This window comes from Zosterops lateralis (genome assembly GCF_965231275.1).
Source record: "Zosterops lateralis genome assembly, chromosome: 32".
Classification (NCBI taxonomy): domain Eukaryota; kingdom Metazoa; phylum Chordata; class Aves; order Passeriformes; family Zosteropidae; genus Zosterops; species Zosterops lateralis.
The window spans coordinates 3,947,778-3,961,155 of record NC_139792.1 but is presented as its reverse complement, the minus strand read 5'-3'; positions in this window follow the sequence as shown (position 1 = coordinate 3,961,155).

Below are 13,378 nucleotides of genomic sequence, written 5' to 3'. Positions count from 1 at the left end.
CCCAAAATTGACCCAAACTGAACCAAAATTCCCCCCCAAAAAAACCACCAAAATTCCCCAAAAATGACCCCAAAATAACCCCGAACTGCCTCTAAAATGACCCAAATTCATCCCAAAAGTCCTCCATAATCCAAAAAAAATGGCCCCAAATTCCCTCAAATTGACCCAAAATGACCCAAAATTCCCCAAAAATTCCCATAAATGACCCAAAAAGACTCCAAAATTACCCAAAATTTCCCAGAAATTGCCCCAAATTCTCCCCAAAATGCCCCAACATTCCCCCAAAACAACCCCAAAAATCCCATAAATGGCCCCAAAATTCCCCATAAATTACCCCCAAAATCCCCAAAATCCCCCCAAACCACCCAAAACTCCATTTAAAAAACCCCAAAACGTGGTTAAAATGTCCCAAAATTGACCCCAAACCCTTTTTTCCCCCATGTGCCGCCATCTCATTTGCATAATGGGCGTGTCCAGCTCCGGCCTCATTTGCATAAGCCAGTATAAACCAGTCCAAACCAGTGACCCCATTTTAACCCTTTCCCCTCCGTTTTTAACCCTTGAACTCCCTCCCAGTTTGTCCCAGTCCCTCCCAGTATAAACCAGTGACTCCCAGTCCTCATTGACAACGACATAAATCCTGTTTATTTCACCTCTCATTTACATAAATTTGAATACTTATGAGGTGGGTGTGGTCAGATCCTCACCCAGGCCCCTCCCAGTATAAAGCAGTAACTCCCAGAGCCCTCCCAGTATAAACCAGTCTCTCCCAGTTTGTCCCAGTTTTATTGTGGCTCCATATAAGGGAAGGGGGCGTGGCCAGGAGTGGCCGTGGCCTCTTCACCTGCAGGGGGAGGGGCAGTTAAGACCAGTATAAACCAGTAACCCCAAACCCCAAACCAGTTCAAACCAGTAACCCCCAATCCCATCCCAGTATAAACCAGTAACCCTCAATCCCCCTCCCAGCCCCTCCCAGTAAGAACCAGTAACTCCCAGTAACCCCCAGTAACCCCAAACCAGTATAAACCAGTAACCCCAAACCCCATCCCAGTATAAACCACTTCCCTCCCAGTTCATCCCAGTATAAACCAGTAACCCCAAAGCCCCTCCCAGTTCATCCCAGTAACTCCCAGTCACCCCAAATCTGCCTCCCAGTATAAACCAGTAACCCCAAATCCCTTTCCCAGTAAGAACCAGTTATCCCAGTAACCCTGAATCCCTTCCCAGTTCATCCCAGTATAAACCAGTAACCCCCAAACCCCCTCCCAGTAACTCCCAGTTTATCCCAGTAACCCCAAACCCCATCCCAGTATAAACCAGTAATGCCAAATCCCCTCCCAGTATAAAGCAGTAACCCCCAGTTCACCCCAGTAACCCCAAATCCCCTCCCAGTTCATCCCAGTAACCCCAAACCTAAAAACCAGTATAAACCAGTAACCCCCAAACCTCCTCCCAGTAACTCCCAGTTCATCCCAGTAACCCCCAAATCCCCCTCCCAGTATAAACCAGTCCCTCCCAGTCCCTCCCAGTCCCTCCCAGTAACTCCCAGTAACCCCAAACCTCATCCCAGTATAAACCAGTCCCTCCCAGTATAAACCAGTAACCCCACCCCCCCTCCCAGTCCGTCCCAGTTCACTCACCTCCCCAAACTGGTTTGTACTGGGTTCTCCCGACGTTTCGCGGCCTCCAGGGATCGGCTCAGGGCCAGGGCCCAACGCTGGGTTATACTGGTTTATACTGGTTTACACTGGTTTGGGATTTTAATTTACTGGTGTGGGGTCTGGGGTTACTGGGAGTTACTGGGAGGGGATTTGGGGTTACTGGTTTATACTGGTTTATACTGGTTTATACTGGTTTGGGGTTTTTCTTTACTGGTTTGGGGTTGGGGGTTACTGGTTTATACTGGGAGGGACTGGGGAGGATTTTGGGGTTTTTTTAATGGGAATTTTGGGGTGAATTTGGGGGATTTTGGGGCTCTAAAAATCCCAATTTTTAAAGGGAATTTTGGGGTGAGTTTTTGGAATTTGGGGGCTCTAAAAATCTCATTTTTAACAGGAATTTTGGGGCGAATTTTTGGGATTTTTTGCTCTAAAAACCCCAATTTTTAAACAAAAATTTGGGTAAATTTGGGGGATTTTTGGGGGGATTTTTTGGGGTGAATTTTGGGGGATTTTGGGGTGAATTTTGGGGTGAATTTTTGGGATTTTGGGACTCACCACCAGCTCTTGGTTCTCTCGGTGCCTCCGGAGCTGCCCCCACCGGGGGGGGAGGGGCGCCCGTCTGAGGGACCAAAAATTCCAAATTTTCCCCCAAAATTCCCAATTTTTTGCCCCAAAATTCCCAAATTTCCTCCCAAAAAAATTCCGAATTTTCCCCCCAAAAATTCCCAAATTTTCCCCCCAAAATTCCCAATTCCCCCCCAAAAATTCCCAAATTTTCCCTTCAAAATCCCAAATTTTCCCCACAAAATTCCCAAATTTTCCCCCAAAATTCCCAAAATTTTCCCCAAAAAATTCCCAAATTTTCCTCAAAAAATTTCCCAAATTTCCCCCCCAAAATTCCCAATTTTTTCCTCAAAAATTCCCAAATTTTCCCCCAAAAATCCCAATTTTTCACCCCAAAATTCCAAAATTTCCCCACAAATCCCAATTTTTCCCAAAAAAATTCCCAAATTTTCCAAAAAAAATTCCCAAATTTTCCCAAAAAAATTTCCCAAATTTCCCCCCCCAAAATTCCCAATTTTTTCCTCAAAAATTCCCAAATTTTCCCCAAAAAAATTCCCAAGTTTTACCCCAAAATTCCAAAATTTCCCCACAAATCCCAATTTTTCCCCAAAAAATTCCCAAATTTTCCCTCAAAATCTCCCAAATTTCCTCCAAAATTCCCCCCAAATTCCCCTAAAATTTTCCCTCCCAAAATTCATAATTTTTTCTCCCAATATTCCCAAATTTCTCCCCCCAAAATTTCCATTTTTCCCCCCCAAAATTCTTAAATTTCCTTCAAAAATTCCCAAATTTTCTCCCTAATGCTTCCCAATTTTTCCCCAAAATTCCCAGATTTCCCCCCAAAATTCCCAAATTTTCCCCCCAAAATTTCCCAAATTTTTCCCACAAAAATCCCAAATTTTCCCCCCAAAAATCCCAAATTTTCCCCCCAAATTCCCAAATTCTCTCGCAAAAAATTTCCCAATTTTTCCCCCCAAAATTCCAAATTTTCCCCCCAAAAAATTCCAAATTTTACCCCAAAATCTCCAAAATTTCCTCCAAAATTCCCCCAAAATTCCCCCAAATTCCCCAAAGTTCCCCCAAAATTCCCCCAAAATTTTCCCTCCCAAAATTCGTAATTTTTTCTCCAGAAATTCCCAAGATTCGCCCCTAAATTTTCCATTTTTCCCTCTAAAAGTCCCAAATTTTTTCCCCAAAATTCTCAAATTTTCCCCTAAAATTTTCCCCCAAAAAATCCCCAAATTTCCTTTAAAAATTCCCAAATTTTCTCTCAAAATTCCTTTTAAAAATCCCAAAATTTTTCCCCAAAAAATCCCCAAATTTCCCCCCAAATCTCCAAATTTCATCCCCAAAATTCCCAAAATTTCACCCTAAATTTCCCTTTTTTCCTTAAAATTCCCAAAATGCCCCCAAATACCAAAAAATCCCCCAAAATTTCCCCCAAATTCCCAAAATTTTCCCTTCAAAATCCCAGATTTTCTCCCCAAAATTCCTTTTATTAAAATTCCCCAAATTCCCCCAAATACCAAAAAAATCCCCCCAAATTCTCCCAAAATTTTCCCTCCAAAATTCTCAATTTTTCGCCCCAAAATTCCTTTAAAAATTCCCAAATTTCCCCCTAGAATTCTCCAAAATTACCACTTTTTTCCCCAAAATCCCCAAATTTCCCCCCAAATCTGCAAATTTTATCACCATAATTCCCCCAAAATTCCCCAAAATTTCCATTTTTCCCCCTAAAATTCCCAACTTTTTTCCTCCAAAATTCTCAGATTTTCCCCAAAATTTTCCTCCAAAAATCTCCAATTTGCTTTAAAAATTCCCAAATTTTCCCTCCAAAAAATTCCTGGATTTTTCCAACAAAATTTCCCCCCAAAATTTCCCAGATTTTTTTGTCCAGAAATCCCAATTTTCCCAAAAAAAATTCCAAAATTTCCTCCCAAAATTCCCAAATTTTCCCAAAAAAATTCCCAATTTTTCCCCCAAAAACCTCAAATTTTCCCCCAAAATTCCCCAAATTTTTCCTCACTAAAATTCTTAAATTTCCTTTTAAAATTCCCAAATTTTCTCCCCGAAATCCCCAAATTTCCCCCCAAATCTCCAAATTTTATCCACAAAATTCCCCCCCAAATCCCCAAATTTTGCCCCAAAATTTTCCCCCAAAAATCCCCAAATTTTCTTTAAAAATTCCCAAAATTTCTTCCTAAAATTCTCCAAAATTATCATTTTTCCCCAAAATCTCCATTTTATCCCCAAAATTCCCTAAATTCCCTTTTTTCCTTAAAATCTCCAAAATTCCCCCAAATCCCCCAAAATTCTCCTCAAATTCCCAACATTTCACTCCCTAAATTCCCAAAGTTTCCCCTCCCAAAATTCATAAATTTTTGTCCAGAAATTCCCAAATTTCCACCCCAAAACTTTTTATTTCTCCCTCTAAACTTTCCAAATTTTCTCCGCAAAATCCCCAAATTTCACCCCAAATCTCCAAATTTTTCCCCAAAAATTCCCAAATTTTCTCCCCAAAATTTCCTTTTTTTACCCCAAAATTTCCTTTTTTTTCCCCAAAATCCCTAAATTTCCCCACAAATCTCCAAATTATATCCCCAAAATTCCCCCAAATTCCCTTTTTTCCTTAAAATCCCCCAAAATTCCCCCAAATTCCACAAAATTCCCATTTTTTACCTGCAAAGCTCCAATCTGGGAGGTCCCAGAGGGGGCTGGGCCTGGAGGGACTCGGGGAAAAGCCAAAACTAGGAAAAAACACAGAGCCTGGGGCCTCTCGGGGGGTTCTGTAACTTTGCTTGCAGCAGCACCTTGGGGTGTTTTCTGTGTTCTCCAAGTGAAAATAAGCCTGTCCGGAGCCCGTGGTAGCTCCAGCTGCTTTGGAACACATTCTGCCACACTTGCTCTTTCTGCATGTCTCTAGCAGCCAGAAACCAGTTTAATCCTAACCCTAACCTTAACCCTAACCCTAAACCTAAACCTAATCCTAAACCTAATCCTAACCCTAACCCTAAACTTACCTTGAATCTAACCCTAACCATAACCCTAAACCTGACCCTGACCCTGAACATGACCCTAAAGCTAAGACTAACCCTGAACTTAACCCTGACCCTAATCCTAACCCTAACCCTAAACCTAACACAAACCCTATCCGTAAACCTGACCCTAACCCTAAACCTAAGCCTAAGCCTAAGCCTAAATCTAACCCTAAACCTAAGCCTAAACATAAGTCTAAGCCTAACCCTAACCCTAAGCCTATCCCTAATGCTAACTCCTAACCCTAACCCTAACCCTAACCCTTAACCTAAGCTTAAGCCTAAGTCTAAATCTACCCCTAAAATTAAACCTAAGCATAAACATACGTCTAACCCTAACCCTAACCCTAAACTAAACCCTAACCGAAAACCTAACCCTAACCCTAACCCTAACCCTTATCCTGAACCTAACCCTGAGCCTAACCCTAACCCTAACCTAACCCTAACTTTGACCCTAACCTTACCTAGAACCTAACCCTAACCATAACCCTAACCCTATGCGTAAACCTAACCCTGAGCCTAACCCTAATCCAAACCCTAACCCTGAACCTAACCCTGAGTCTAACCATAACCCTAATCCTAACCCTAAGCCTATCCCTAATGCTAACCCCTAACCCAAACCCTAACCCAAACCCTAACCCTAACCTAAACCTAACCCTAACCCTAAGCCTAAGCCTAAATCTAACCCTAAACCTAAACCTAGGCCTAAACCTAAGCCTAAGACTAACCCTAAATCTAAACGTAAGCCTAACCCAAAACCTAACCCTAACCCTAACCCCAAGCCTCGGCCTTAGCCTAACCCTAACCCTAAATCTAACCCTAACCTTAAGCCTAACCCTAACCCCAACCTTAACCCAAACACCAACACCGAAACTTCACCCTAAACCTAAACCTAAGCCTAATCCTGAACCTAACCCTGAGCTTAACCCTAACCCAAACCCCTAAACCTAACCCTGAGCCTAACCCTATCCCTAACTTGAACCCTAAACCTAACGCTAAGCCTAAGCCAAAGCCTAACCCTGAACGTAAGCCTGAGCCTAACCCTGATCCTAACCCTAACCCAAAGCCTAACCCTAAACCCAAGCCTAAACCTAAGCCTAAGCTTAAGCCAAAGCCTAAGCCTAACCCTAATATGAACCCGTAACCCTAAACCTAATCCTAACCCTAGCACTAACCCTAACCCTAACTTTACCTTGAACCTAAGAGTAACCATAACCCTAACCCTGACCCTGACCCTGCACGACCCTAAAAGTAAACCTCACCCTGAACCTAACCCTGACCCTAATCCTAACCCTAATCATAAACCTAAATTTAACACAAACCCTAACCCTAACCCCAACACTAATCTCTAACCTTAACCCTAACCCTGAACCTAAGCCTAAGCCTAAATCTAACCCTAAACTTAACCCCTAACCCTAAGCCTAAGCCTAAGCATAACGCTAACCCTAAACTTAAGCCTAAGCATAAATCTAACCCTAAACCTAAACATACATCTAAGCCTAAGCCTAACCCAAAACCTAAACCTAACCCAAAACCTAACCCTAACCTTAAACCTAACCCTAACCCAACCCTAACTCTAACCCTAAACCTAAGCCTAAGCCTAAGCCTAGGCCTAAATTTAACCCTAATCCTAAAGCTGGGCCTAAACCTAAGTCTCAGCCTAACCCTAACCCAAAACCTAACACTAACCCGAAACCTAACCATAACCTTAACCCTAACCCTAACCCTTACCCTAACCCTAAGCCTAACCCTAAGCCTATCCCTAACGCTAACCCCTAAACCTAGCCCTAACCCTGAAGCTAACCCTGAGCCTAACCCTAACCCTAATCCTGATCCAAACCCTGAGCCGAACCCTAACCTTAACCCTAACCCTAAGCCTAACCCTAACCCTCACCCTAACCCTTACCCTAACCCTAACCCAAAACCTTACCCTAACACAAACCCTAACCCTAACCCTAACCATAAACCTAACACTAAACCTAACACAAACCCTAACTCTAACCGTAACACTAACCGTAACCCTAACTGTAAACCTAAGTCTAAGCCTAAGCCTAAGCCTAAACCTAACCCTAACACAAACCCTAACCCTAATCCCAACCCTAAACCTAACACTAAGCCTAACGCAAACCCTAAACCTAATCCTAACCCTAAACCTAAGCCTAAGTCTAACCCTAATCCTGATCCTTACCCTGAGCCTAACCATAATCCTAAACCTAACCCTAATCCTGATCCTAACCCTAACCCTAACCCTAAACCCTAACCCTAAGCCTAACCCTAAACCTAAGCCCAAGCTTAAGCCTGAGCCTAACCCTAAGCCTAACCCTAAGCCTAAATCAAACCCTAAACCTAAAGCTAGGCCTAAATCTAAGTCTAAGGCTAAGCCTAACCCTAACCTATCCCTAAACCTAAGCCGAAACCTAAGCCTAAGGTTAAGCCGAACCCTAACCCTAACCCTAAACCTAACCCTAACATTAACGCGCAACCCTAACCCTAACCCTAAATCTAAGCCTAAACCTAAGCCTAAATCTAACCCAAAGCCTAGGCCTAACCCCAATCCTAACACTAACCCTAAACCTGAACCTAACCCTGAGCCTAGCCCTAACCCTAACCCTTATCCTGAACCTAAACCTGAGCCCAACCCTAACTCTAACCCTAAGCCTAACCCTAACCCTTAGCTTATCCCTAACGCTAACCCCTAACCCTAACCCTAATCTAACCCTAAACCTAAGCCTAAGCTTAAGCCTGAGCCTAAGCCTAAGCCTAACCCTAAGCCTAAATCAAACCCTAAGCCTAAAGCTAGGCCTAAACTTAAGCCTTAGCCTAAGCCTAAACCTAACCTAACGCTAAACCTAAGCCTAAACCTAAGCCTAAGCTTAAGACTAACCCTAACCCTAAACCTAGCCCTAACATTAAGATGTAACCCTAACCCTAATTCTAAGCCTAAGCCTAAGCCTAAAACTAACCCTAACCCAAAGCCTAGGCCTAACTGTTACCCCAAGCCTTTAGAGGGGCAACACGTTGTGACGTGGGAGTGGACCTTGACAGAGGACAGCAGGCAGCAGCTTGGTGAAACATGGAAAGCTCTTTATTATCTGACTCCAAAGGCTTATATACATTTTGTACAGAGGGCCAAGATTGGCCCAAGGAGGTTACAACCTCCTGACTCCATTGGTCAATATGACCATCAGTCAAGTTGTCTCTCAGAGAATAAGAATGCAAAACATAGAGATAATTTCTAAGAATAAAATATTGTTTACAAGAAGCAGCGTGAGAAGCTGCTGCGAAGACTCAAACACTTGAAAGCAAGAAATTCAGGGACGACACCTAACCCCAATCCTAACCCTAACCCTAACCCTAACCCTAAACGTAATCCTAACACTAAACCTAAGCCTAAGCCTAACCCTAATCCTGATCTTAACATTGAGCCTAACCCTAACCCAACCCTAACCCTAACCCTACCCTAACCCTAACCCTAACCCTACCCTAACCCTAACCCTTAAACCTAAGCCTAACCCTAACCCAAATCCTAACCCTAACCCTAACCCTAACCCTCACATTAAAACTAAACCCAAGCTTGTGCCTAACCCTAGCCCTAACTCTAACCCTAACCGTAACACTTACCCTAACCCTAACCCTAATCGTAACCCTAACCCTAACCCTAACCCTAACCCTAATCCTAATCCTTACCCTAAGCCAAAACCTAACCCTAACCCTAAACCTAAGCCTAAACCTAAGCCTAAGATTAAGCCTAAGCCTAAACCGAAGCCTAACCCTGAAGCTAAACCTGAGCCTAATTTGAATGCTAACCCTATGCGTAAACCAAATCCAGGTCCTAACCCTGAGCCCAACCCTGAACCTAATCCTAACCCTAATGCTAACCCTAACCTTAACCCTAACCCTAACCCTAACTCAAAGCCTATCCCTAACGCTAACCCCTAACCCAAACCCCAACCGTAATCCAGAACCTAAGACTGAGACTAAACCTAATGCTAACACTAACCCTAACCCTAACCGTTACCCTAACCCTAAACCTAAACCTAACCCTAAACCTAACCCTAAACCTAAGCCTAAACCTAAGCCTAAGCTTAAGCCTGAGCCTAAGCCTAAGCCTAAGCCTAACCCTAACATAAACACGTAGCCCTAACACTAACCCTGAATCTAAGGCTAAGGCTAAGCCTAACCCTAACCCTAACCCAAAGCCTAGGCCTAACCCCAACCCTAACACTAAGCCTAACCCTGAAGCTAACCCTGAGCCTAGCCCTAACCCCAACCATAACCCTTATACTGAACCTAACCCTGAACCCAACCCTAACCCTAACCCTAATCCTAACCCTAAGCCTAACAATAACCCTAAGCTTATCTCTAACACTAACCCCTAACCCTAACATTAACACCTAACCCTAACCCTAACCCTAACCCTTACCCTAACCCAAAACCTAACCCTAACCCTAAACCTAACCCTAAACCTAAGCCTAAGATTAAGACTAAGCCTAAACCAAAGCCTAACCCTGAATCTAAACCTGAGCTTAATTTGAATGCTAACCCTATGCATAAACCAAATCCAGGTCCTAACCCTGAGCCCAACCCTGAACCTAATCCTAACCCTAATGCTAACCCTAACCTTAACCCTAACCCTAACCCAAAGCCTATCCCTAACGCTAACCCCTAACCCAAACCCCAACCGTAATCCAGAACCTAAGACTGACACTAAACCTAACGCTAACACTAACCCTAATACTAACCGTTACCCTAACCCTAAACCTAAGCCTAAGCCCTAACCCTAACCCTAAACCCTAACCCTAAAACTAACGCTAACCCTAACCATAACCCTAAACCTTACCCTAACACAAACCCTAACCCTAACCCTAACCCTAACCCTAACACCAAGCCCTAACCCTAACCGTAAACCTAATCCTAACCCTAGCACTAACCCTAACCCTAACTTTAGCTTGAACCTAAGACTAACCACAACCCTAACCCTGACCTTGACCCTGAACATGACCCTAAAAGTAAGCCTAACCCTGAACCTTACCCAAACGCTAACCCTAACCCTAACACTAACCCCTAACCCTAAGCCTAACCTGAACCCTAACCCAAAACCTAACCCTAACCCTAAACCTAAGCCTAAACCTAAGCCTAAGATTAAGCCTAAGCCTAAACCGAAGCCTAAACCTTAATCTAAACCTGAGCCTAATTTGAATGCTAACTTTATGCGTAAACCAAATCCAGGTCCTAACCCTGAGCTCAACCCTGAACCTAATCCTAACCCTAATGCTAACCCTAACCTTAACCCTAACCCTAAACCTATCCCTAACGCTAACCCCTAACCCAAACCCCAACCGTAATCCACAACCTAAGACTGAGACTAAACCTAACGCTAACACTAACCCTAACCCTAACCGTTACCCTAACCCTAACCCTAACCCTAAGCCCTAACCCTAAACCCTAACCCTAAACCCTAACCCTAAACCTAACGCTAACCCTAAGCCTAAGCCCTAACCCTAAACCCTAACCCAAAACCTAACCCTAACCCTAACCCTCATTCTAACCCAAAACCTAAACATAACCGTAACTCAAAGCCTAGGCCCAACACGAAATCTAACCCTAACCCAACCCTAACCATCATCCTGAACGTAAAAATGAGCCTAACCATAACCCTAATCCAAACCCTAACCCTAACCCTAACCCTAACCGTAACCCTAACACAAACTCTAACCCTAACCCTAACCCAAAACCTAAGCCTAATCCTGAATCTCACCCTGACCCTAATCCTAACCATAACCCTAAACCTAAGCCTAAGCATAAATCTAACCCTAAACCTAACCCTAACCCTAACCCTAACCCAAACCCTAACCCTAACACTAAACCTAACTCTAACCCTAACACTAAGCCCTAACCCTAACCCTAACCATAACCACAACCCTATCCCTAACCCCTAAACTTAACCCTGAGCATAAACCTATCCCTAACCCTAAACCTAACCCTAAGGTTAAGCTGAGGCCTAACCCTGAACCTAACCCTGAGCTAACCCTAACCCAAACCGTAACCTTAACCCTAACTCTAACCCTAACTCTAAACCTAAGCCTAAGCCGAAGCCTAAATCTAACCCTAAACCTAAAACTAGGCCTAAACCTAAGTCTCAGCCTAACCCTAACACAAAACGTAACCCTAACCGTAAACCTAACCCTAACCCTCACCCTAACCCTTACCCTAACCTGAACCCTAATCATAACCCCTAACCCTAACCCTAAACCTAAGCCTGAGCCTAAGCCTAACCCTAAACCTAACACTAAACCTAACACAAACCCTAATCCTAATCCTAACCCTAAACCTAACACTAAACCTAACACAAACCCTAACCCTAAACCTAATCCTAACCCTAAACCTAAGCCTAAGGTTAAGCCTAACCCTAACCCTAACCCTAACATTAACATGTAACCCTAACCCTAAATCTAAGCCTAAGCCTAAATCTAACCCTTACCCAAAGCCTAGGCCTAACCCCAACCCTAACACTAACCCTAACCCTAACCCTAACCAAAACCCTAACCCTAAACCTAAACCTAATCTTAAACTAAGGCTAAGCTTAAGCCGAACAGTAACCCTAATCCTAACCCGAACATTAACACCTAACCCTAACCCTAAAACTAAGCCTAAGCCTAAATCTAACCTTGAACCTAAACCTAGGCCTAAACCTAAGCCTAAGCCTAACCCTAATCCTAAACCTAACCCTAATCCAAAACCAAACCCTAATCCAAAGCCTAGGCCTAACCCTAACACGAAGCCTAACCCGAAGCCTAAACCGAAGCCTAAGCCAAAGACTAACCCTAACTGTGACCCCAAACCCTAACCCTAACCCTAACCCAAAACCTAACCCTAACCTGAACCTAACCCGAAGCCTAATATGTAGCCTAACACAAATCCTATGCCTGACTCGAACCCTCATCCTAACCCTAACCCTAACCCATACCCTAAATCTGAGGCTAATCCTAAGCCTAAACTTAAGCCTAAGCCTAACTCAAAAATTAACCCTAACACAAAGCCAAACCCTAGGCCTAAGCCGAACCCTAACCCCAACCCTAACCCTTATCCTGAAACTAACCCTAACCCTAACCCTAACCCTGAATCTAACCCTAACGCACAACCTAACACTAAACCTAACCCTAACCCTTACCCTAACCCTAACCGTAACCCTAATCCTAACCCCTAACCCTAACCCCAAACCTTAACCCTAAACCTAAGCCTAAGTTTAAGCCTAACCCTAATGCTAACTCCTAACCTTAACCCTAACCGTAATCCAGAACCTAACCCTGAGCCTAAACCTAACGCTAACCCTAACCCTAAAGGTAACTCTAATCCAAACTCTAACCCTAACCCTAACCCAAAACCTAACCCTAACCCTGAACCTCACCCTGACCCTAATCCCAACCATAAGACTAAACCTAACACAAACCCTAACACTAAACCTAACCCTAACCCAAAACCTAAGCCTAAGCCTAAATCTAACCCGAAACCTAAACCTAACCCTAACCCAAGACCTAACCCTAACGCAAACCCTTAACCCTAACCCTAAACCTAACCCTAACACAAACCCTAACCCTAATCCCAACCCTAAACCTAACACAAACCCTAACCCTAAACCTAATCCTAACCCTAAACCTAAGCCTAAGCCTAACCCTAATCCTGATCTTAACCCTAAGCCTAACCGTAACCGTAACCCTAACCCAACCCTAACACTAACCCTAACCCTAACCCCTAACCCTAACCTGTAAACCTAAGCCTAACCCTAACCCAAATCCTAACCCAACCCCTAACCCTACCTCTAACCATAACCCTAAGCCTCACGTTAAAACTAAACCTAAGCTGGAGCCTAACCCTAACCCTAACACTTACCCTAACCCTAACCCTAAATCTAAGCCTAAGCCTAAATCAAACCTTGAACCTAAACCTAGGCCTAAACATAAGCCTAAGCCTAACCCTAATCCTAAACCTAAGCCTAACCCAAAACCTAACCCTAACGCTAACCCTAACCCTAAGCCTAACCCTAATCCTAAACCTAAGCCTAACCCAAAACCTAACCCTAACCCTAAGCCTAAGCCTAACCCAAAACCTAACCATAAC